The sequence below is a fragment of the Malaclemys terrapin genome, chromosome 5 (assembly GCF_027887155.1).
Source record: "Malaclemys terrapin pileata isolate rMalTer1 chromosome 5, rMalTer1.hap1, whole genome shotgun sequence".
Classification (NCBI taxonomy): domain Eukaryota; kingdom Metazoa; phylum Chordata; order Testudines; family Emydidae; genus Malaclemys; species Malaclemys terrapin.
The window spans coordinates 72,735,255-72,760,850 of record NC_071509.1 but is presented as its reverse complement, the minus strand read 5'-3'; the positions used below and the strand labels follow the sequence as shown (position 1 = coordinate 72,760,850).

At 42.9% G+C, this 25,596-nt stretch overlaps 1 protein-coding gene across 2 annotated transcripts in view; it reads left to right on the top strand.

The window, feature by feature from the left end:
* The first annotated feature begins 505 nt into the window (after nucleotides 1-505).
* The window catches only part of CLCN3 (chloride voltage-gated channel 3), a 121,057-nt gene continuing 95,966 nt past the window's right edge, over nucleotides 506-25,596 (top strand). For both annotated transcript variants that reach the window (XM_054030868.1, XM_054030866.1), the window contains exon 1: nucleotides 506-664. The gene's annotated coding sequence lies outside the window, so the exon portion shown is untranslated. The remainder of the gene's footprint in view (nucleotides 665-25,596) is intronic.

Genomic DNA, 25,596 nt, shown 5'->3' with positions numbered 1-25,596 from the left:
AACGTGACCTGGCCTGGAGGCGGCGTAGGCTCCAGGGGAAATGCCGATGCGGGAGTTAATAAGGCAGCGAGGACGCACAGCTGCGGGTAGGACACCCCAGCGGGGCCAGCGCCAGGGCTTTATGCAGCTGCGATGCTGTCACAGCGCGTGCGGGGACGAAGAGCGGGAGAAAGGAAGGTCACCATCGCACTACAGGCCGGTGAGTGGCCCCAGCGTGCGGGGCGGGGCGGGGCGGGGCGGCGCAGCTTAGCGACCACACTGAGCCCCACCCAGACTAGGCGCCAGGGCTTATTCACCTTGCGCTGCTCCCTGCCCCGGGGCCAAGCTGCTGCGGGGCGCCCCCTTAGAGCGAGGGGCGAGGCAGGGCACTGTGCGGAGGGGCAGCGCTGGTACGCCAGCCGCCATAGGCACCGGAACTGGGCCGCAGAGTGCCGGAAGTGTCATGGCTGCTGTGCGCATGTGCGGGAGGAAGCCCCGCCCACACGCGGCGTGGGGCTGGGCCAACTAAGCGAGTGCTGGCTGGGGGAAGCGGGAGCCCGGCGGCGGCCGCCGCGATCGCTTTTGGACCCCCCCCCGAGCAGGCTTCTCCGCCCTGCCCAGGACTCGGAGCAGGAGGATGCGCGAGCGTCTCCCCGGGGAGCAGCAGGCGGCGCTACCCGGCCAGGTACGGCGGGCCTGGCGGAGGGACACGGGACGGGGCAGCTACATGACGGTAGTTACAGCCTGAGCCCTGGGGCTGCGAGATGGGGAGAGTCTGGTCGGGAGTCAACGCTCGGGGGTGGGGAGGACGGTAGTGCTTGGGTTTAGAGACGATGAGGGAGGTGTCAGTGTTCCCCGAGCCTCGGGGATGTGGCGCCTGTGGCCGTAGTGATGCTGTGCCTGTTTCCACGCTCCCCTGGCCTGCCAGGGGCTATGGGCTCCTTTGCGCCTGCTTTGGAGCGCTGTGCGGCTGGGAGTGGGTCACTGTGCATGTGTTACTCCCCGCTGAGCCCCCCCAGTGCATGCCTGGGCCCCGGGCTGGTTGGCTGCCGTCCGTGCAGTGGGTTGAAGTGAGGTAGCTGAATTCCTGATTTTTCTCTTCTAAAGCTTTAACTTCATTGCTTCAGAAATTACAGTGTTTTTTTGCTGGCGTCACTACATGCATAGGAAAAGGGCTTTCTCCTTAGAAACTCCCCATCTTGAATATTGTCTAATTATTTGCGATATTTGTTCCTTGAGTGCACAGGCTCCCGGTTTTAGCAAGGAATAACCCCATCTGCTTGTGTTTGCTCACATCACATCAGGAAGGAAGGTTGGTTAGAGACGCTTGCTTTGGAGCATGCCAATTTGCCCCTTAAATAACTTATGGGAATAGATTGGTAACAGGAATTGACCTAGAATTGTAGGACTGGAAGGGACCTTAAGAGGTCTTCTAGTCCAGTCCCCTGCACTCAAGGAAGGACCAAGCATTATCTAGACCATCCTTGACAGGTGTTTGTCTAATCTGCTCTTGAAAATCTCCAGTGATGGAGATTCCACAACCTCCCTAGGAAATTTATTCCAATACTTAACCACGGTGACAGAAAGTTTTTCTTAATGTCCAACCTAAACCGCCCTTGCTGCAATTTAAGCCCACTGCTTTTTGTTCTATTCTCAGAGGTTAAGGAGAACAATTTTTCTCCTTCCTCCTTTTAGCAACCTTTTATGTACTCAAAAACAGTTGTTATGTTCCCTCTGTCTTCTCTTCTCCAGATGAAACAAACCCAGTTTCTTCAGTATTTCCTTATAGGTCATGTTTTCTAGACCTTTAATCATTTTTGTTGCCCTCCTCTGGACTCTGTCCAGTTCGTCCATATCTTTCCTGAAATGTGGTTCCCAGAATCGGACCCAATATTCCAGTTGATGCCTAATCAGCGTGGAGTAAAACAAAAGAATTACTTCTCGTGTCTTGCTCACAAGACTCCTGCTAATACACCCCAGAATGTTCACTTTTTTTGTTACACTGTTCACTCATATTTAGCTTGTGCTCCATTATGACCCCCAGATCCCTTTCCACACTACGCCTTCCTACGCAGTCATTTTCCATTTTGTCTGTGTGCAACTGCTTGTTCCTTTCTAAGTGGAGTACTTTGCATTTGTCCTTATTGAATTTCATCCCATTTACTTAAGACCATTTCTTCAGTTTGTCCAGATCATCTTGAATTTTAATCCTGTCCTTCAAAGCACTTGCAACCCCTATCAGCTTGATATTGTCTGCAGATTTTATATGTGTACTCTATGCTGCTGTCTAAATCATTGATGAGGATATTGAACAGAACTGGACCCGGAACTGATCCCTGTGGAACCCCACTCGATATGCCCTTCTAGCTTGACTGTGAACAACTGATAACTATCTGGTTATCATTTTCCAACCACTTAGGCACTCACTTTATAGTAGCTCCATTTAGGTTTCATATCCCTAGTTTATTTATGAAAAGGTCATGTGAGATAGTATATCAAAAGCCTTACTAAAGTCAAGTTATACCACATCTACTGTTTTCCTCCCCATTCACAAGGCTTGTTACCCTGTCAAAGAAAGCTGTTAGGTTGGTTTCACACAATTAGTTCTGACTTTTACTTATTACCTTATCTTCTAGATGTTTATAAATTGACTGCTTAATAGTTTGCCCCCATTATGTATCTGGGTACTGAATTTAAGCTAGGTGGTCTGTAATTCCCCAGATTGTTTTTATTTTCCTTTTGGCACTATATCCTTGCCCAGTCCTCTGGAAACTCTCCCATGACTTTTTGAAGATAATTGCTAATGGCTCAGATATTTCCTCAATCAGCTCCTTGAGTATTCTAGGATGTATTTCATCAGGCCCTGGTGACTTGAAAACATCTAACTTATCTAAGGCTATGTCTACACTACAGAGTTTTGTCCATGCAAGTTATGCTGATGTACAGCCAATGCTGTAATTAAACCACTGTTGCATGTCCACACTATGCTCCTTGTGTTGGTGCAGTGCATCATAATAGCAGCTCTTACGTTGACGCAGCTTCTCCCACTGCACTGCTCTCTATCCCACTGTGCAATTGGGTGCAGAGTGGTTAAGGAAGGGTTTGCAATGCCTCACGGGGGCAGATATAGTGTCACATGATGAAGGTTTCTCAATCCCATCATTCCAAGGGCATCCTGCTAGATTGCCAGCTGCTTTTCAACTGCCCTGGTAATCTGCAACCCAGTGATCTGTCATAAAGCATGGATCCTGCATTGCTGTTCACATTGTGCCATGTGTTATGAACACAAGGCTATAAGAGGAGCCCAATGGGGAGCTATTCCGCTGAGGGATGCCTTGAAGGAGCAAATTAATACTGAGCCGCAGTAATGTGTGTTGCTGTAGTGTGCTAAGCCTGGCATTGTTTGTTTGCACCGTGCTATGAACCTTGTAAAGATTGCTGTGTGTGCCTGAAAAGTAACACATTTTAAATCACTTTTGAAAGTAGCACAGAAATATGACCAGAGTGACGTTGTTGAACACTAACACAAGAAGCCCCCAGAAGGGTTGGGAGGGGAGGGGGAGAGTTTGTGACAGGGAGTGCATGTGTATGTGAGAGAGAGAGACAGTGAGAGTGTGTGTGTGTATTGGGGTGGGAGTGAGTATGTTTGCATGCTGTCTCTTTAAGTATAGCATTCGCCAGCCTGAACACTTGTTCAGACAGCAGCTGGAAGCAATCAATCCTGAGACATAAGCTGGTGCATAGACAGCTGTTGTCCTCCTGTCCCTTCAACACAACTCAGCAGAGACAGGTACCGGGGCTGGAGGAGAGGGACACTCAGACATCAACCCCCACCTCCCTCCCTGGCTCTGCACAGCACATCAGGAGTCTTCCTTCCACCCCTCCCCAACAGCAGCCCACCCTGCCTGCCACTGTGGTCTTAGTGCCAGGGAGAGCAGGATTCTGTGTTAGTGTTTTGATTCCATGATTCCATCTGAGTTCTCCCACAGACCAAGGAGATCCACCTCCTCCCCTGTAGTCCAGGGAGGAGTGTGTTTGCTACGAGGAGCCAGCGTGCTTAGCTGGGCAGTAACTCTCCATGCTGAGCAATTTCAAAACTTCCTGGGGCTTTGAATGGGAAGGGGCATGTGCCTGTATAGCTGGATGCAGGGTAGCAGAGTTCAAAACGGTGAGCAGAGCAGTCACAGTGAGCATTGTGGCCTCCTAGAGGCCAGTTACGGTGAAATAATGAATGCAGTGTCTACACTGATTTTTTTGTCGATTTAACCTTGCTGCAAAAAGCTCTGCACCTCTTGTCAAGGTGGCTATATTTTGTCAGCAAAGCAGGAGAGTTTTGTTGGCGGGAGGAACATTATAGTATGTGCACCTTAACTGCTTTTTGCCAACAAAACTGTGTAGTGTAGACAAGGCCTAGGTAATTTTTAACTTGTTCTTTCCATATTTTAGCCTTTTATCCTACCTCATTTTCACTGGCATTCACTGTTAGAATGCTAGTAACCTTTTTGGTGAAAAGCGAAACAAAAAAGTCATTTAGCACTTCTGCCATGTCCACATTTTCTGTTACTATTTTCCCCCTTCATTGAGTAATGGGCCTACCTTGTCCTGGGTCTTCCTCTTCCTTCTAGTGTATTTATAGAACGTTTTTTTGTTACCCTTTATGTGTGTAGCTAGTTTAATCTCATTTTGTGACTTGGGCTTTCTAATTTTGTACCTACATATTTGTTTGAGTAGCAGCCGTGTTAGTCTGTATCCACGAAAGCTTATGCTCAAATAAATTTGTTCATCTCTAAGGTGTCACAAGTACTCTTGTTCTTTCTACATATTTGTGGTGTTTGTTTTTTTTTCCTTTGTAATTTGACTTGGTTTCACTTTTTGTAGGACTCCTTTTTTGAGTTTCAGATCATTGAAGATCTGATTAAAATGGGATGGTCTCTTGCTATACTTATTATCTTTCGTACACAGTGGGATTGTTTGCTTTTGTGCCCTTAATCATGTCTTTATGTAAAAAATGCCAACTCTCTCTTGAACTGTTTTTCTTTAGACTTGTTTCCGAGGAGATCCGAGTTTGCTGAAGTCTGCCTCTTGAAATCCATTATCTTTATTGTGCTGTTATCCTTCCTACCATTCCTTAGAATCATGAACTCTACCATTTCATGATCACTTTCACCTAAGCTGCTTTCCACTTTCAAATTCTCAACCAGTTCTTCCCTGTTTGTCAAAATCAAATCTAAAACCGCCTCTCCCCTAGTAGCGTTCTCCACCTTCTGAACTAAAAAATTGTCTCCAATACATTCCAAGAACTTGTTGGATAATCTGTGCCCTGCCGTAATATTTTCCTAACAGATGTCTGTGTAGTTGAAGTACCCCATCACCACCAAGTCCTGTGCTTTGGATGATTTTGTTAGTTTAAAAAAAGTCTAATCCACTTTTTCTTCCTGGTTAGGTGATCTGTAGTAGACCCCTACCCTGACATCACCCTTGTTTTTTAGCCCTTTTATCCTTAACCAGAGACTTTCAACAACTGTCTTCTATTTCCATCTCAACCTCAGTCCAGATGTATACATTTTTAATATATAAGGCAACACCTCCTCCCTTTTTTTCTCTACCTGTCCTTCCTGAGCAAGCTGTACCCATCTCTACCAGTATTCCAGTAATACGTATTACCCCACCAAGTCTCTGTGATATCAACCATGTCATAGTAATGTTTATTAACTAGCATTTCAAATTCTTCCCGCTTATTCCCCATACTTCTTGCATTAGTATACAGACATCCAAGACACTGATTTGATTTCCCCCCTGTGTTCTCTCTTATCTCTCCCTTATCCCTGCTATAATGGCCCATGGTCCCTCCCAGTTTCCGACCCTTCTTCCAGAAACAGCAGGTCTCGCAAGTTCTTCTGTGAAGTACTAGTTCTAGGTCATGAGGTACAACTCCAAAAATTAGAACAGGGCGGAAAGCAAACAAATATATTGTTTACCGTTTTCAAGTTTTTGAAGCTTCTGGTACTCAGTTGTTTTAGAAAAGAAACTTCAAATATGATTTTAAAATAGTCAAGATAATATAAGTAAAAACTGTAAGTAAAAAGAAAAAAAAAATTTTTTTTACAAAGTGTGAGATCTCTGAAGTTTATGGGGAAAACTTTGAGTAGGGAAACAGTCATTAGGTGAGGTACCATATTCAAATTGCATTAGTACTTTTTGTTTTTATGATGTTCCCCTGGTGTTATCTGGACCTATGATCTGATAGGTCACTCCAATCCTCGACTCTCGGAGCCAGCCTTACCTTGCTCTGCTCTGAGAACCCCGACTCCCAGATAATTCCTGCACAGTCTCTAGCATGTAAGCTGCTCCCAGCTATATGAGTGAACGCTTTTGGCCAACTGCTTCTTGGATTGTGCAACCAAATGACACTAGCCAATATCTCCGGTCCCAGATGCAACCCTAGGAATCTCCATCTTGCAGTCTCCAGTTATGCCCGCTGGATGCTGCACGCTTATGTGTTTGTCAATTTAACAAAGAAATTGATATGTATCAGGCTTGTTATCCCAAGGAGAGTCTCTGACACACTTCAAACCAAACACACGGCTTCAGGTAGAATAAACAAATACATTTATTAACTACAAAAGATTGACGTATAATCGCTTAAAATCTAAGCACAAGAAGTCCGGTTTGGTCAAATGAAATAAAAGCAAAACACATTCTAAGCTGATCTTAACACTTTCAGTGCCCTTACAAACTTAGATGCTTCTTACCACAGGCTGGCTGGTTGCCCTTCAGCCAGGTTGTCCCTTTTGACCAGCGCTTCAGTTGCTTGGTGTGGTGTCTTTTAGATGGAGGTGAAAGAGAGAGAGAGCATGGCAAACGTCTCTCCCTTTTATCATGTCCTTTCTTCCCTCTTGGCTTCCCCCCCCTTTTCAGACTCAGGTGAGCATTACCTCATCGTAGTTCCAACCTGACCAAGGGAAGGGGGGTAACTCACTCGAGGGTCCAACGGATCGTTTGTTGCTGCCTAGGCCAGTGCTTTTGTTCCTGTGAGGCTGGACTGGGTTTGTCCCACACATGCCCTGATGAGGTGTGAACTGCCCCTTTGCTCCTGGAGAGTTTTGCCTGGACTTGTTTTAAGCCACGGGGACACATTTTCAGCCTCATAACTATATACATGAAATTATAATCTATAACATTACGATAACAACAATGCTCAGTGCATCATGAGCCTTCTGAAGACATGACAAACTTTGCATTGGATACCACACAATCATATTATAAGGATGAACATGGGGGTACAGGGTGTTCCCCCAAGGTACAGAGCGTCAGTTTTCAATTGCATTGTGGTGTCCAACCTTACTACACAGGAGGGCCAATAACCCTAAACACAACCTTGTGAGGGCCAAATAAATTCTGTTTCGTGTATATTTAGATAGAAACAACCTATGTACAATATTGTCTATTTAAAAACAAAGTAATCAGTGCATAAAACATGTATCGGAATTATAGAAAATGGGGAAAACATATAGAACACACAACTAATATGATGTAAACATGATGACAAAATGCTAATATATTGTGTTAATAAAGGCCACGGGCCTCATGGTTGGCCATATATGGCCTGCGGGCCATAGGTTGGGCACCTGTGCATTAGAGCTAATGCTTATCTCTCCTTTAGCAGATGTTTATGATGGCATCATGACATGTAACCCAAGGCAACATGTATGATTCAGTATAGACACTGATTTTAAAGGAATGATAAATTCATTTTAAGACTTGAAATTCAGAAGTGGTATTGATATGTATCTGTTTTCTAGGAATGTCATTGGTGTTATACTGTAAAGATTAAAAAATGCATCTTCATGTAATAGAGGGAATTAGATATGTAGAGCTTCGAATATAAAATTCCCAAATCTCCCCCCCCCCCCACCCCCCCGCTCCAATTTTGTTTTACAAAGTACAACTATCCATTAATTGAAAACATTTCTATCACGGCCAGCTCCAGGGTTTTTGCTGCCCCAAGCGCAAAAAAAAGAAGCCGAAGTGCTGCCCCTTGAAAAGTGCTGCCTGGAAAGGGCCGGAATGCCCCGCCTTGAAAAGGGTGCCCCAAGCACATGCTTGGAACCCTGGTGTCTAGAGCCGGCACTAATTTCTATAAACATAGAAATCTAAAAAATGCTGGAGTTAAGGTCTGCAAACAACCTTAACTCTGATGCTTCCTGTTTTAGATTGTAAGATCTTGGGACAAGAAGGTGCCCCTTTCTATGTCTGTGCAGCACCTAGCCCAATGGGGCCCAATCTGGTTTGCCATTAGGTGTGACCACAATATAAAGATTAATATATTTGTACCTAATGGGGATTGGACACGTATCATGTGTATTGCAACAGCTTGAAACTTTGTTTCTTTTTCACTTGTAGTCAGTTACATGAACTCCTTATTTTCCTTGCCAGACCTTCCTGAATACCCTTATTCTCTGTCACTGTTAACTGATCGGGATGGATGGTGATATTTTTATACCCAGCCCATAACCTTGGAGTCATCTTCAGTTATGTCTTCACTGCCAGAAACCAGGCTTATATGTATAGTGAAATAACTGATTCAAGTCAGCGATCTGTCGCTGTAAAAGCCTAGTGGAGGGATTTGAATGCGCTTGTCTCCATTTGATCCCTTCAGTTTTTCCCATATCAAGTTCAAATTTATTGTCCATGCTATTTAAGCCATTCACAGCTTTGTTTCTCTCAACTCTTCCCTTGACCTGTTGCATTGCCCTCCATCCCATCTACTCTTTAATTGGTTGCCTACATTTTTGACTTTCATCTACAATCATTTTGCACTTTAGTCCGTGCTGCTTTCTTTGCATAGAACGTTATCTTTGAAATGTTTCCCTCAATGCCTATAAGACATTGGCCAATGGATAAGCTATGGCATAGTCCGTTGTAACTGATGTACATTCCTCTAACAACACACATCCAATTTATATACGAACATTTATATAACGTACATGTTATGATTGTAATTTTCTACCATGCTTCATATATTGTCGTAGGCTCTGATTCTTCAAATATTTACTGCTTACTTTAAGCCTGTGGCTAGTCCCACTGGTGTGTTTGCAGGATTGGGGCCTTAGACTGTAAACTCTCTGGAGATGGGGCTGGCTTCCTATGCATTTGTGTTGTAGGCACTGTGGTACTACAAATAATACTACTTGCATTCCTTATGTTAAGATGATTTTGCAGATGTAATTATACCAACCAACTTCCATATTGTGAATAGGGTGCATGTGAAGCCTGTTCCTGTAGGGTAAGGTCTTGTAAGCCTATGGAGTTAGAGGCAATATCATTTTAATCTTTATATAAAGTGGATGGATTAGATTTGGTTTCTCTCTGTTGTAGTGGAATAATAAAGGGGAGAGAGTAGTGTGTCGTGTCTGTACTACATATGGATAGGAGGTGAGACTGTGTCAGGCCATAATGTTTGCATGAACTAAAGGAGAGTCTTCAGTTGATAGAAGGTGGTTCTTAGTGATTAAGGAAAGGTTTGAAAATAAATAGATTGGTGGTGAATAGGCAGAGGAGGATGCGTGTTACAGGGTTGGGGTTAAACTTGTTGGTGGAACAAGCTTCCTGGCTTTCAAACTTTCTACTTTCAAAACATTGTTATAAAGTTATAGTTGTAAATTGACGACTCTTTAAATAAATATGTATATCGTACAGCCTGTTTTGGAACTCAAACAAATATTTTAAAATATTGATGTAGGTACTTAATATAAAGGAGTCTTTTTTTCTTCCATGAGTTTTTTTTTGAACTTGGCTCTGGTAATAGAGAATGTAAATTGACTATGGTTGATCGGAAGGGTCGTAGGTAGTTGGTGGGGGTATGTATTCTGGCACCAATAAGGTTACGTTATCAAATTAATAGGAGGCGATGTTTGCACTTGAGCACTGACAGGTTGAGACCTGTTAAGAACTAAAAGAGGAAAGTGTTGGAGAATTGCACTTGCGATCCTTCAGTTCATTTGTAATGTGGTTGGAGTCCCTAAGTGCAATCGGAGTCCCATTCTGCTATGCATGACACACACACACACACACACACACACAGTAAATATAGCCCTCTATTTGCTGTCTAGTATGTAATCTGGCAAAGACACCTGGAAATGAATGGAAAGAAAGAGATGGAAGTGCGAGCTGTACCTTTCTCTGGATCTTAGACTGTTTGAAGATGGTTACTACCCTTATCTGTCCTTCCAGTTGTCATCTTTTTCCCCTTGAATATTCTAGTTGCTTGGCCTGCCTTTACTCCTTATTCAGCTTCCCAAAACCTCTGCAACTTGTGGGCTCTTCCTTAAAGGAAATTGAAGCTTAACTGATTGTGTCTAAACAGAAACACTCATTGTATAATTGACAGATGTGCTTGCTTTGATCTGCTTAGCTCTTGGCAGTCCGGGGGCTCCAGGCTGCTGGCCCCATGCTGCCCGGGGATCCTAGGGACAGCTCTGTCTGCCATTAGGGAATTTTTTCCTCAAGTACCCCCTGGAACATTTCGTGAACCCCCGGGGATTCGCAAATTCCAGTTTGGGAACCACTGAACTAGACTAATCAGTTTCATTTTCTGATTTTCATGCAGTCACAAAATGGTAATTGTGTGTTAGTTCATGGCCCTCCTAGGGAACACTTAACTTCAAACAAAATTAATTTAAAAAAAAATCACTGGAAATACTTAACTTTTGGGATTTGTTAAATTGTAACCTAAATGTTGGGCTTTAATCCATGTGGACAGTGACTGCTCAATTGTGATTCAAAATGAATTCATGTAAACTTTTTGCATAGTGTGTCTTTATCTATTTTGGAGTTAAACTTCCTTGCCACGCTCTATGGTTGTATATATGCATTGCAAGCCAATCTTTTGTAGTAGATTTAATATTCTTGATTGCAAACCTTTTGTTTGTTACACGTTCATTTGACTTCAATTATCTTACTTTTGTGAATACATATTAATTATACAAGACACTGAAAAGATATTTGTACTGTAGTTTTTTTAAACGATGTAACATCTTAACTTCATGAATTAAGCCAAGAAACCCATGTATAAAGACAATATTCTGACACAAATCTTTGGAGATTTTCTTTTCTAAATGTATCACATCTTTATGTAGAAGCAAAATGTAGACTGAGAATTTTCTGTGTCAAACATTAATACCTGATCTCAGTTTTGTTTTATCAAAGATTATATTTTTAATTTGGTCTTTAACATTCTAGATTGGACAAGACCCATGTTGCTGCTGACAAGGAAAGGTTAGTGGCATAAATAGTGTCTTTGGGTTGATCACAAACTACTTAAGTGTTTTACTTTCATGTAGAGGATTTGAGAGGAATCTGGGAATATGCTAGTGGGAAAAGAATTGTTGCCTTTAATTCTAGTGATATAGTGTTGCCCAGTGGTGTGGATTTTTCATACCCTGGAGTGATATAGCTGGTTTGGTCTAACTTTTTAGTGTAGACCATGCCTTAGTAAATCCAACTTAATATATAGTAAATTAAATCTTGAACTCTAAGTGACTTGTAAAATATAACTGCTGGTTACACTGCTCAACAGCCAAAATGCTTCTGAAATAAATGTAGTCAAACTTTATGAATTCTGGGTCACTGAGAATGAAAATGATGCTTTAAAATTGTTGATTGGCTCTAGTTTTCAAGATATGCTATTGAGTCAGTATATACGACCCTTGACTTGGGAATGGCGGAGGATGAGTGAGTTATAAAGGGAAGGGATCTCAATTTAAACCAGAAATGACTAAAATACATCTTTGACTGGATCTATGAATAAATCTATGACTGGGTTTGGACAGGACTTGCTTTTTAGGCAAAACAATGAATGATGCAATCTGAAGCTGGTATTGCGTCATCCATGATATGAATTGCATCATGTTATTCCTAGAAGTCATGGATGATGCAATCATAACGAAGCTTACATCACTCTGCTGAACAAATTGCCCTATATCAGCTCTAGAAATCATAGTGTTGTGCTCTCTTATTTGTCAGTGTTTGATTTTGCAAAGGGACACATTTCTGTTTAGCCAAAGTGAGCAGAGATGCCTCGTACTTGGGTGAACAGTGCAGATAACTTCTGCTATGTTTGTGGTGAAGTGACTTTTGCATCACAAAAGCGCAGTATAACCACGATGGTTAAGAAAGCCTATCCCCTTTATTTTGGCTGCAAAATTGGAGATCAGGACAAGAGGTGGGTCCCACACATATGCTGCAACACTTGTTCAACCACTGGTGAAGATTTGTTGCACAGGAAAAGGAAATCTATGCCTTTTGCAGGGCCAATGGTTTGGAGAGAGCCAACAGATCATACCAGCAATTGTTACTTCTGCGTGGTGCCTCCAGTTGGGAAAGGCGTGTCAAAGAAGAAAAAGTGGACTGTGCATTATCCAAACATTCCATCAGCTATACGCCCAGTACCCCACGGAGAAGGACTGCCGGTTCCTGATGCACCAGAATCATTCTCACTTGAGTCAGACGAGGAAGAGGATGAAACTTCTGGTCCTGAACCATCAATGTCACAGGACCCACATTTTCTCCCATCCTCCTCCTCTGAACCACATCTCATAACACAAGGTGAACTGAATGACCTTGTCAGGGATTTGGAACTACCAAAGAGTAAGGCAGAGCTGTTGGGCTCCAGACTACAGCAGTGGAATCTCCTGGCAGGTGATGTTAGGGTTTCCATGTTCCGTGACCGTCAAAAGGATCTTGTCCCATTCTTCTTCATGGAAGGTGATCTTGTAGCCTGCAACATCATCGATGGTGTGATGGCAGCCCTCAACATCGTTCACGATCCAGATGAGTGGAGACTGTTCATTAACTCATCGAAGACAAGTCTTAAAGCTGTTTTACTGCATGATGGCAATGTTTTGCCATCAATTCCAGTTGGTCATGCAGTCCATAGGAAGGAAACCTATGACAACATGAAACAACTTTTGAGGTGCATAAACTATGACCAACATCAGTGGCAGCTTTGTGGCGATTTGAAGGTTGTTGCTCTCTTGCTTGGTCTGTAGACTGGATACACAAAGTACTGCTGTTTTCTCTGCGAATGGGATAGTCGTGCAAGAGATTCCCACTACATCAAGAAAGATTGGCCACTCCGACAGTCATTGGAGCCTGGGAGGAAAAGTGTTCAGCATCCACCACTTGTTGAATCAAGGAAGATTTTGTTACCACCTTTACACATCAAGCTGGGTCTGATGAAGAACTTTGTCAAGGCCATTGACAAAACACAAGCAGCTTTCAAGTACCTCCGTGGAAAATTTCCAAGGTTAAGTGAAGCTAAGATAAAGGAAGGTGTCTTTGTTGGTCCTCAGATTTGTGAACTTCTTCGAGATGATGCATTTGACCATGCATTACGTGGCAAGGAAAAGACAGCATGGAAAGCCTTCCAGTTAGTGGCAATAAATGTTCTCGGCAATAACAAGGCAGACAACTACAGGTTGTTGGTGGAAAACCTCCTCAAGGCATACAAAAGCCTTGGTTGCAACATGTCACTAAAGATACATTTTTTGCACTCTCGTCTAGATTTTTTTCCACGGAACTGCGGAGCAATGATCGAGCACGGCGAGCGATTTCACCAGGACATTACAACAATGGAGAAATGCTATCAGGGCAAATGGAGGCCATCAATGCTTGCAGACTATTGCTGGACAGTGACAAGAGATGCTCCATTTAATGAATACAAGAGACAAGCCAAGAAGCGCCGAGTAGACGCTGAATAGGACTAAACTATGTACAGAATAGTTTTTTTGCCTTTTTGTTTCATTATAAATTTTATTTATATAACCCTTTTGCTGATTTTTAAAGTGTTACATAAACAGGACAGTTGAAATATTATCATGTAAAGCAACCATAAACACATGAAAAGACATAGGATTACAATTTATGATTAAAACTCTATCTACACAATATACATAGACATAAAATGTAAAAACTTAAATATCTTAGGCCTGGTCTACACTAGGAGGTTATGTTGAATTTAGCAGTGTTAAATCGAATTAACCTTGCACCCATCCACACAACGAAGCTATTTAGTTCGACACAGAGATCTCTGTAAATCGATTTCTGTACTCCTCCCCGACGAGGGGAGTAGTGCTAAATTCGACATGGCCTTGTCAAATTAGGGTAGGTGTGGATGGAATTCGATGCTAATAGCTCCGGGAGCTATCCCACAGTGCACCTCTGACGCTCTGGACAGCAGTCTGAGGTCGGATGCTCTGACCAGCCACACAGGAAAAGCCCTGGGAAAATTTGAATTCCTTTTCCTGTCTGGCCAGTTTGAATCTCATTTCCTGTTTGGACATCGTGGCGAGCTCAGCAGCACTGGCAATGATGCAGAGCTCTCCAGCAGAGGTGACTATGCAATCTCAGAATAGAAAGAGGGCCCCAGCATGGACTGATCAGGAAGTCTTGGATCTGATCGCTGTGTGGGGCGATGAGTCCGTGCTTTTGGAGCTGCGATTGAAAAAACGGAATCCGAAGATCTATGAGAAGATCTCCAAAGCCATGAGGGAGAGAGGATACAGCTGGGATGCAACGCAGTGCCGCGTGAAAATCAAGGACCTGAGACAAGGCTACCAGAAGACCAGAGCAGCAAACGGACACTCCGGATCCCAGCCCCAGACATGCCGTTTCTACGAGGCACTGCATTCCATTCTAGGTGCGGCCGCCACCACTACCCCGCCACTGACCGTGGACTCTGATGATGGGATATTGTCGATGGCCGCTTCCTCGGACATGTTAGCGGAGGAGGAAGGAGATGAGGAGGACGAGGCAGTCGACAGTGCATACAACGCTGTTTTCCCCGACAGCCAGGATCTCTTCATCACCCTCATGGAGATCCCTTACTAACCCTCCCAAGGCGTTAACCCTGACCCTAAATCAGGTGAAGGATCAGTCGGTAAGTGTTTTAAACATGTAAACATTTATTTTGATCAGAACAGGAATGGAATATTAACAATGGGTTTTTCATGATTACTTTGCCCTAGGCGTTCTACTTTTTAGTCCTTGCCAGTGCAGCTACTGGAAAATTCTGTCAATATGTCCGGGGATAGAGCAGAAATCCTCCTAGGACATCTCCATGAAGCTCTCCTGGAGATCATTTGAAAGCCTTTGCATTAGGTTCCTGGGGAGAGCGGCCTTATTGCGTCCTCCATGGTAGGAAACTTTTCCGTGCCAGGCTAGCAGCAAGTACTCCGGGATCAGTCCCTCGCACAGCATGGCCGCATACAGCCCTGGCATTCACGCAGCATGCATTCTTTCTCTGGGTCCGAAATCCTCATCAGAGTGATATCACTCATGGTGACCTGCTTTAAATTAGGGGAATGTTAGTATTCGGACTGATTGCTTGTTCCTTTACATAACTGTAACCAGCGGTTTACAGCCACACGGTGGAGGCGGGACAGGGGCAGCATACAGGGATCTTTCCCGGGGACAGCCGCGAGGGGGGTGGGAGAGGGGCAGAGTTCATGCTGGCTGGATTGCTGGCAGCAGGAACTGGCCAACGCTAGGAGCATTGCTTTGAACGTGAAAGGAGGGCACTTCTATAATTTAAGTTTTAAGCAGCCAAAAGTCTACGGCTTACCGTGTTCGCCTGCTACCCAAATTCCGCTGTCCTGCCCCACTTATCTGATCTCCACTGCAAGACCCCAGGCACTGAATGTGAAGGCCGAAAATTCGACCTTGTCCTGAGTGCGCATGTGATAGGTGCTGTGCATGGTCTTGTTCACAGAGAAAGACTATGTTCATTGTTCACAAAATTTCTTTGTGAGGAATTCACTCCCTTTTTCCCATCCCACAGCTGCGACTGTCTCCCGACCTATCCCGGCATCCCCCTCCCAGAGGCTGGAGCAGATTAGGCGCCGAAAGAGAAGGACACGGGACGAGATGTTCTCCGAACTTATGGGCTACTCCCGAGCCAAGGTGGCACAGCAGACCCAGTGGAGGGAGAACATTTCGCAATACCAGCGATCACACAGCGAACGGGAGGACAGGTGGCGGCAGGAAGACCAACAGGTGACTCAAACGCTGCTTGGCCTAATGAGGGAGCAAACGGACACGCTCTGGCGCCTTGTAGATGTTCTGCAGGACCGGAGGCAGGATGACAGAGTCCTGCTGCAGTCTATCTCTAAGCGCTCTACCCCGCCACAAAAGTCCCATCCCCGCCTCACCCAAAGTCCCAAGAAGGAGGGGCGGCAGGGGCCGTGAAAACAGTCACTCCACCCCTGCTGACTGCTCAAGTACCAGACGGCTCTCATTCCCAAAGTTTTGATAAATCCTTTCCTTCACTCCAAAAGCACCTTCCCCAAGCCCCTGTCTCAGTTTAATCCCCTAACTGTGTAGTTAATAAAAAATACGTTTCTGTTAATTACTGTTTCCGTCAAGTTCTTTTAGAGGAGAGTATTTGAAGCGGGGAAAGGGGGTTGGTAATTGAAGAGGACAGTCACCTTTACCAGGGTACAGACACGGGGGCAGGTTCAGCAGCAGGTCACACACACATTGCAGTCACTAGGCACCCTGGTCAGTCTGGGAGGTGGTTTTCATGTTCTGTGTAGGGGGGGCTACGTGAGTTTGTGGCAGGGGAGGGCGGTTACAGATCTTATGCAGTGGTCCTTAGCCTGGATGACAGAGCCACGCAGCAGGGGATCTGTAACCGTCCTCCCCCGCCACAAAGTCACATAGCCCCCACACACAGAGTCCCGAAAAGGAGGGGTGGCAGGCTCAGTTGAAACAACCAGTCCACCACTACAGACCGCTCTAGGAGCAGGAGCCTGTCATTCCTCGAGTTTAGAAGTGTCCTTTCCATCACTACACCCGCTCCCCACCACAGTCTGCGTCCCAGTTTCAACCTTTTACCACAAAACCCTTAATAAAGAAAACGGTGTTAATGAACAAAGTTCTATTTATTTTATTTTTAAAGGTGTGTTGGAAGGGGGGCAATGGGGTGAGGGGGGTATGTAACTGGAGAGGATAGTCAACATTAACTGGGTAAAGAAACGGAGGCAGGTTCAGCTTCTCTTTAAACAAACTTAATAGTCACAGGTTACCCTGCTCACTGTGGAACCTAGCTTTCAAAGCCTCCCGGATGCACAGCGCATCCCGCTGGGCTCTTCTAATCGCACGGCTGGCTGGCTGGGCGTAATCAGCAGCCAGGCGATGTGCCTCAACCTCCCACCCTGCCATAAACGTCTCCCACTTGCTCTCATAGAGATTGCGGAACACCCAACAAGCTGTAATAACAATGGGGATATTGGTTTCGCTGAGATCAGAGCGAGTCAGTAAGCTTCTCCATCTCTCCTTGAGACGTCCAGTAGCACACTCCACCACCATTCTGCACTTGCTCAGCCGGTAGTTGAAGAGTTCTTTTTCACTGTCCAGGGCGCCTGTATAAGGCTTCATGGGCCAGGGCATTAGCGGGTAGGCATCTCCACATCCCCAACGGTTATTTTGTGGTCCGGGAAGTAAATACCTTCCTGCGGCCGTCTAAACAGACCAGAGTTCCTGAAAGCACGAGCGTCATGAACCTTGCCCGGCCATTGATGTTGGTAAAACGTCCCCTATGGTCCACCAGTGCTTGCAGCACCATTGAAAAGTAGCCCTTTCTGTTCATGTACTGGCTGGCCTTTTGCTCCGGTCCCACGATAGGGATGTGAGTTCCATCTATAGCCCCACCGCAGTTTGGGAATCCCATCTATGATGACCTGCATGTTTCCCAGTGTCACTACCTTTGAGAGCAGTAGCTCAACGATTGCGTTGGTTACTTGCATCACAGCAACCCCCACGGTAGATTTGCCCATGCTAAAGTGGTTCGCGACTGACCGGTAGCTGTCTGGCATTGCAAGCTTCCAGAGGGCTATGGCCACTCGCTTCTGGACAGTCAGGGCTGCTTGCATCTGGGTGTCTTTGCGCTTCAGGGCAGGGGACAGCAACACACAAAGTTCCAGGAAAGTTCCCTTCCACATCCGAAAGTTTCGCAGCCACTGTGATTCATCCCAGACCTGCAGCACTATGCGGTCCCACCAGTCTGTGCTTGTTTCCCGGGCCCAGAATCGCTGTTCCACAGCATCAACATGACCCATTGCCACCATGATGTCCACGGCGTGGGGTCCCATGCTTTGTGAGAGGTCTGTGCCCATCTCAGACTTAATGTCCTCACCGCGCTGCCGTAGCCTCCTCACCCGATTTCTCAGCATCTGCCTCTGAAAAAGGTGGATGATAAGGTGCGAGGTGTTGACAACGGCCAGAACTGCAGCGATGGTCGCAGTGGGCTCCATGCTCGCAGTGCTGTGGCGTCCGCGCTGTCACTCACCAGAAAAGTGCGTGAACTGATTGCCCGCCGGTGCTTTCAGGGAGGGAGGGCGGGAGTGACGGTTGAATGATGACAGTTACCCAAAACCACCCTTGATATATTTTTTCCCCCAGCAGACATTGGGGGCTCGACCCAGAATTCCAATGGGCAGCGAGGACTGCGGGAACTGTGGGATAGCTGCCCACAGTGCACCGCTTCCAATGTCGACGCTTGCCCTGTTAGTGTGGACTTACAAAGTCGAATTACTGTTCTTAGTGTGGATACACACGTTTGACTTTGTAATATCGGTTCCACTAATTTGATTTAAGTAAAATCAAACTACTCTCGTAGTGTAGACATACGCTTAGAAGCAGTAGCCAATCAGTTGTTTTAATTGTCATATTTGAATTCAGCACATCAAAATACATAATAAATAGCACATTTTATCTCTGAAGCCAGACGACTTCTCAAAAATTGTAGACCAGTGTTAGTTGTGTTATACGTTCTGTTGTGACTAATTGAGCTTTGTCACAAGACTGAAATAAATCAGTAGGTGGAAATGGTTCCCTTTCCAAGAGTTATGTTGAAATTTCTTCATAGTTCCCCTTCTGTTTGATCCTGTAGTGAAGTCGTAATTCTGAATTTGTTGAATTGCATTTCCATGGTCTAATGTCACAAATGGCATTATGACACTACTACAAGAGTAATCTTTTTTTAAATAAACGTAGTCAAAAACTAGCAGGTATGATAAAAAAAATACAAAAGTGAAATATAAATGGTTTCATGCCTCAATGTTAGTTATGCATTACTGTCTATTTGATATTTGTCTTTTGATATAATTTCTAAAATAATTTTTTAGTAATTTAGTAAGAATATTGCCTCCTGTTGTATTTTGAGATTTATATTCTAAAATGGGGGAAGTATAAAGATAGATTTTATTATTTATACATTTGATTAAAAACACAAACAATGCATAGGGTACCTTGAATTCAGGTATAACAGCATTTAAGTGTACAATTAATTAAAATAGCTCAATAGCATTGGAGTATTCATATTCCAAACAATAAACATAGCCATCAACTTCATTCCAATACCTCAAACCCCTGCCCTTAGTCCTCCTGAAGTTCCTTTTAACTGTTTTATTCAGCTTTTCATGTTGTTGAGTTACGTGCACAAAACAAAATTGTCTGTGATATTCATCAACAGAGGAGTCATGAGATGCAGTAATTCTAGCTGAGTACCAAAACGTTTTGCTGTACTATCTTTTCCACTGGAGTTAAGGCTTCATTCATTTCACACAGCTTAAATATTATACATTTTACATATTTAAGAATCTGAAATATAGTGTATAGTTAAACTGTTTGGCTGTGGGCTACCATCAGGAGCGGATTAATTCTCCTGTGGGCCCAGGGCTATTAGATTTTGTGGGGGCCGTGTACACAAGACTTTTTCCTAATTTAAAACTAAATGATCAAAATTATGGCATCGAGGCTATTAATGCTATACTAAACTTGTGTTTTAATTAAAATAAAGCCATCCTGTGGTTACATTTCAGTCTTAAAAATGTAGAATATAGTTGTTAATTCAAAATAGCCTACTTCTTATCTTAGAACAGCTGTTCTAATAGTTTTTTTCTGGGAGGGAGTTTGGGGGCAGGGGTGGGACTCCAGGCTGGGGTGCAGGAGAGGGTGAGGGGTCTGGGAGAGAGTTTGGGTATAGGAGGGGATTCTGACCTGGGGCAGGGGGTTGGGGGGCAGGAAGGGGTGCAAGGTGCAGGCTCTGGCCAGGAGGCACTCACTACAGGTGGCTCCCAGCCAGCAGAGCGGCATGGCTCAGGCTGCCTACTGCCATAGCTCCACACTACTTCCGGAAGCGGCCGGCTGCTGGCACATCTCTGTGCATCCCTGGGGGGAAGGGGACAGCGTGTGCAGTGCCGCCCCTGCAGCTGCGGGTATGGTGCTGGGGACGGGGGCAGTGCACAGAGCCCCCCCCGCCCCTTCCTGTGCCAGGGGCCGCAGAGATATGCCAGCCGTTGGCTGTTTCTGGAAGTGGTGTGGGGCCATGCAGGCCCTGACTACTATGCAGAACTTCTTAAAATATCACATAACCCATAAAGTAGAAATCACCTAGAATGTTTGTGTGAAACACAAGAAACATGTCTTTATTTTTTTTAAACTTATTTCTTGGTGACACATGTACACTTTACCCCAAATATGCATTAAAGGGCCACTAAGGGGTCTCGCTTGCCCAAATTTTGTTTAAAAAAAAAAATAATACCGTTAAATATTTTCATTAACTATTTTAACCATTTCTCATGGAAACAATGATTGTTTCCTGTGTTTTCAAACCATTGCCATATTTATTCTCCAAGCTGAAAGAAGTGCAAAAAGTACATAGCAGGAACAGTGAAAAGAAAGTAGAGATCATTTTAAGCCTCATTTAAATTATCGAACAAATTATAGCACATTTAAATGAATTACGTCAGTCTGATTGGCTGACTTTGGCAGAGCTATGTTTGAAAAAAAACTCCTTAAAAGTCAGTTAAAATTTCTGGAAAGCTGTTGCGTGTGTGTGGATTTCCAAATTGCAGGTGGATGTGTAATAAAACGAGATAATTAAATGAACCTATGCATATTTGAAAACCTAATTTTCTGTGGAAGAAATACTTGAAGAAATGAATTTTTATTTGACTCACTATAAATACTACTTTAATTCATATTATAGTTGACACCTTAGTCACAAGTCAGGAAATTCATTTTGTATATGCAGCATCTGTAATGTGTTTTATTTCTTTCAACAATAAGAGGTTGAATGGGTAATGTCTAAAACTTAATTGTCCTTTAGCTGTTAATCTAAAAAAACCCTGATATGCTACAGTAGCTGTCAAAATTGCATAATTAAAATCACTTCTCTGCCTTAGTCTTGGACAGTTTCTACCACCTTAATAGTACTAATTATCCGGTGATTGCGGTGTTCAAATGTCTTGACATACCACCAGTTAAAATTTTTATTTCAAATACCCATTCTCCCTAAAGGATAGTCTTATACCCAGGTTCTTTTCCTGGAAGTTCCTCTCAAAATCATTATTCCCTCAGTAGATTTTTTTGTTGGTCTCGACATTAACTTTATTCATTTAATTAAAGACAAAGATCTTCTCTTTGAACTTTTTATTTTTACTATAACACTTCTCTTGAGGTTCTCTTTTATCGGCCGTCACTTTTGTAAATGTCAAATCACTTCCCCTTTTGTTTCCCACTAACTTTACAGAACCTGTGAGTGAAAATGAACTAACAAATATAGGGTTTCTTTCTCGAAGTCTCCCTCTTTTCTCTGATTTCTTTTTTCTTTATTAAATTTATTGCTTCTGCTGCTTGCTTTGCAGAAGGCCTCTCTTACCATTTATTTTGGATATAAATTTTAAAAGAATGAGTAAGTGTACTGAATTTTTACCATCGGAAAATCAGATTGTGAACAGAATAGAATATTTAATAATTGTCTCACACAGACTTTTCAGTTGAGTTGTCTTCCATAATGGGGAGTCGTTAGATGTACATTTTTCTTTTTCCTCAGACATAACGCAAATTCCGGATATTATGTGAAACAATAACTTTGCAAAATTGTTATGAAAACTTGCGGATACATAGACAATTTTTCCCCATGATTGTTTAATTGTCATCAATCTCAATATTTTATTTCTTACCAAAACATTTGTATTCTACAGGCATGTGAGTAAGTTGAATTTTGCAATTGTTGTGTTAATATCAAGAGACCAAGAACCTGACAAACTAATTCTTTGTGCATATGTTTAAAGAATTGCCTTCAGTCTTCTCACAAAAGCCTTTTAATTGATAATTTCTAACAACATTCCATTGAATTCCATTCCATGATATCTCTGGGCTGCTCTCATTCTGTCCCTTTAAAATATTCATTTTACCTCTTGGATAGCTGTCTGAATCTTCTGTCATTGCTTTCAAAATCGCTAAACATTTTTTATCATTACAAATGTATATCTCTAGCAGTTAACTTCTGTTTAGGTGAATTTAGCAGTTACTTTTTACATCAGGATTTGGGGGTGGGGTCGTTGGTATTCACTAATATAACTCTTTTTAAAGGCATGTTACATATTGTAAAATATCATCTGGTGGGAATTAAATAACTTTTAAAAATGTTACATTTCACTATCAAAATATATATTGTTTCTAAGTAGCCACTGTTAGTTTCATTGCTACATAGGCATCTGCCGAGAGGGAATACAAATTAACCAATTAACCTTATTCTCAAAAATTTTCAACCATCATTAATGGTGTTGTCCCACAAACTTATACAGGATCGTTTTAGGGGTCAAAACAAATGCCACATTTATTATGATAACAATTTGATTTATGACCAATAACTAATATCTTAATCCTAATACACACACATTATACCTAATACTTATAAACACACACACGTTCTCACACACACACACACACACACACACACACACACACACACACACACACACACACCAGATGTTCTGCAGCTGCTGCATAGTTACCAGTCCTGCTTGAGTCTGTGGCTTGGGTTCGTAGCTTGTGGCGGCTAACTGGCCAGGAAAGCCAGGCACAAGGACGAGCTGGGTCTCTGTTGGGCATGCACCGATGCCCTTCCATGTTGGCAGCAGAATGTTACCCTCCTCCAAAGTTTTCCATCTCACCCATCCTTTTTGTAGGCTTTAGTTTGAATCCAGAATCTATAGGTCTTGCTGTGTCACGCTGCCTCTGGGTTTGGTGATTGATCACCCATCAATTGCAGACATGACTTTCAGCCTGGGACTGGGCTTTGATCTTCCTTCTATTGTACCTTTTCTTTTTAGGGTGGATTCTTCTTACTTTGTTAGGGCTCTTGTCTGCATCTTCAGCCGTTGGTGTTTGAACTCTATTTAATCAGGACAGGCTGGGGCTGGAGGTTGATTCCATCATCCATACATACCTCATTCACACATCTAAACTAATAAGATTACAGCAGGGTTTGCAAAAATGAAGGTTGCAGCAAGCCCTTACAAAATGGAGTAAGCGTTTTAAAATGGGGTTTGAATTACAATATGGCAAACAGTGAACAGAAGTTACAATATAGACAAGTATAATAAATGGTGAACAGAAGTTACAATACTGAAACAGTGCAAGTCTTAGTGATTTAAGCAGGAATTGGATTGATAGTGAAATTTACAAAGGCAGCTGACTGAACAGCTATGGCTCTTAACAAGCATCTTAACTGTTAATTAGCCAGTTATTGGGGTAACCGGTTTTATGAATGAATATTGTTTCATTCATAAAACTTTACTTATGAAGTTACATTAATAAAGTGAACAATTAAAAACAATTTCATTCATCAGTTCTACAATGGTACCTATGAAACTAAGAAAGTAAAAAAGATAAGTGCTGTTGGCTTGTATGCCATTTCTTAAACAGAAATTGATCAATTAAAAGATAACCTCACCAACCTTGTCTGTTACTTAAACCTGACACTGAATAAAGACTTCCAGCTAGCTGATGCAGAGGATTTCGAGTTTGTAGATGGGTCTTACACAATATATTAAACTTCCAACGTTTTTTTCCCCCCCTTGATAGTATACCTTTTAAGATTCATTTCAGGCCATAGGATTATGCTTTGTGTGCATCTCTAATCTTATTTAGCTTTGTGGATTTTACCCATATCCTACTTTTAAAGGCCATAAAACCCATACACGTTTGATTACTGAGATTTCATGCATATTTATTCATGAAGGATTCAAAGGAACTTAATTCCCCCCTCCCCCCGCTGGACTTAAATAGCCAAGTAGGTGTAAACTTTCTTGTTTACAAATATTTTCAAGCTGAGAATGTGTGTGCTGAGTTTTAACCACATTTATTTTGACCCTGCAAAGCTACTGACTCCCATATCAGATAGGGAAGAGAAGGTAGAATATCCAAAGGAGCCTATCAGTAGCTCTAAACATATTTTTGTGTTGGTATTATCCCTCATGTCCGCAGGTACAGCTGCTCACAACTCCTCGTGACCATGGTTTGCCATTCCCGGCCAATGGGAGCTGCGGGAGCGGCGAACCACAGCCACTGGGAGCTGCAAATGGCCGTACCTGTGGACGCTCAGGTAAACAGAGCATCTCGTGGCCCGCCAGGGTCTTATCCTGAACAAGTCATGAACCAAGTTTGGGAACCTCTGCTGTACAGGATTTCAGTATACAGGTATAAGCACTCTTACGCTGAGATGATTATCTACACTAATTGGGCTATGCTGCTTAACTAAACTAATATAGTTAAAGTAGTACAATTTTTATGTGTAAACAAGACCAAGTTCTATTGACTTTCAGTGAGATTTACAATCCCAAGTGCCTAAGTCAGTTTTGAAAATGGACCTTTGGCTCCTAAGTAACTTTAGCACTTCTGAAATTTTCAAAGTATAGCTTATCCTTAACTATAATGGCACTACAGTTCTATTCTAACATTAGGAGTCATATGATTTGGAGCACGAGTTCAGTTTTCATCATAAGTAGGCTAGTGGCTTTTTCAGAATTTTAAATGCTGAGTGAGTGCATAAGAAGTGCCCTCAGAGATGAGTATTTAATTGTAACTGCTTTCAAGAGGACAAGAACGTTCAATATAGAGGTAAAATTCCCATTCTGTATTGGTATGTACCATTCAATATTTTTCACTATTCTGTGTCCTTTAGCCTTTTTTTAACTCAAGTTCAGTAGATTTGATGTCTGAGAGAAATGTAGTCTTAAGAGAAAACAATATGGAATCTATAACTTAGGTCTGTATACTAGCTTCTGCTTAAAGTTATAACGTGAAAAATACCATATTATATTTTATGTTTTGTGGATATTTAATTGTGTGCATTATACCACAAAGGTAAACTTCCAGCTCTTTTACTTTTTTATTTCTGAACTTCCCTATATAATGATTTTCCAATCTATAGTGTGTGTACTTAAATGCTGCCTTATTGTACATCCCTTTTTTCTGCAGGAGGCTTTTATTTCATTTCTTTCAAGTAGAACTTAAAGGATCTGTAAAGTTGTTGTTTTTTAATTTACTTTTAAAGCACTAACTATATTCCCCTTCTATGCTGAAAGTTGCCTGATATTTTCATAATGTTACATGTTGCCTGATGTGTTTTTTAGAACAAGTTAAGTCAAATTATATGGGGAACATAGCTGTATTCCTCCTTTATCAAATGGTCTAAAACTAGGGTGACCAGATGTCCCAATTTTATAGGGACAGTCCCGATAGTTGGGGCTTTTTCTTATATAGGCT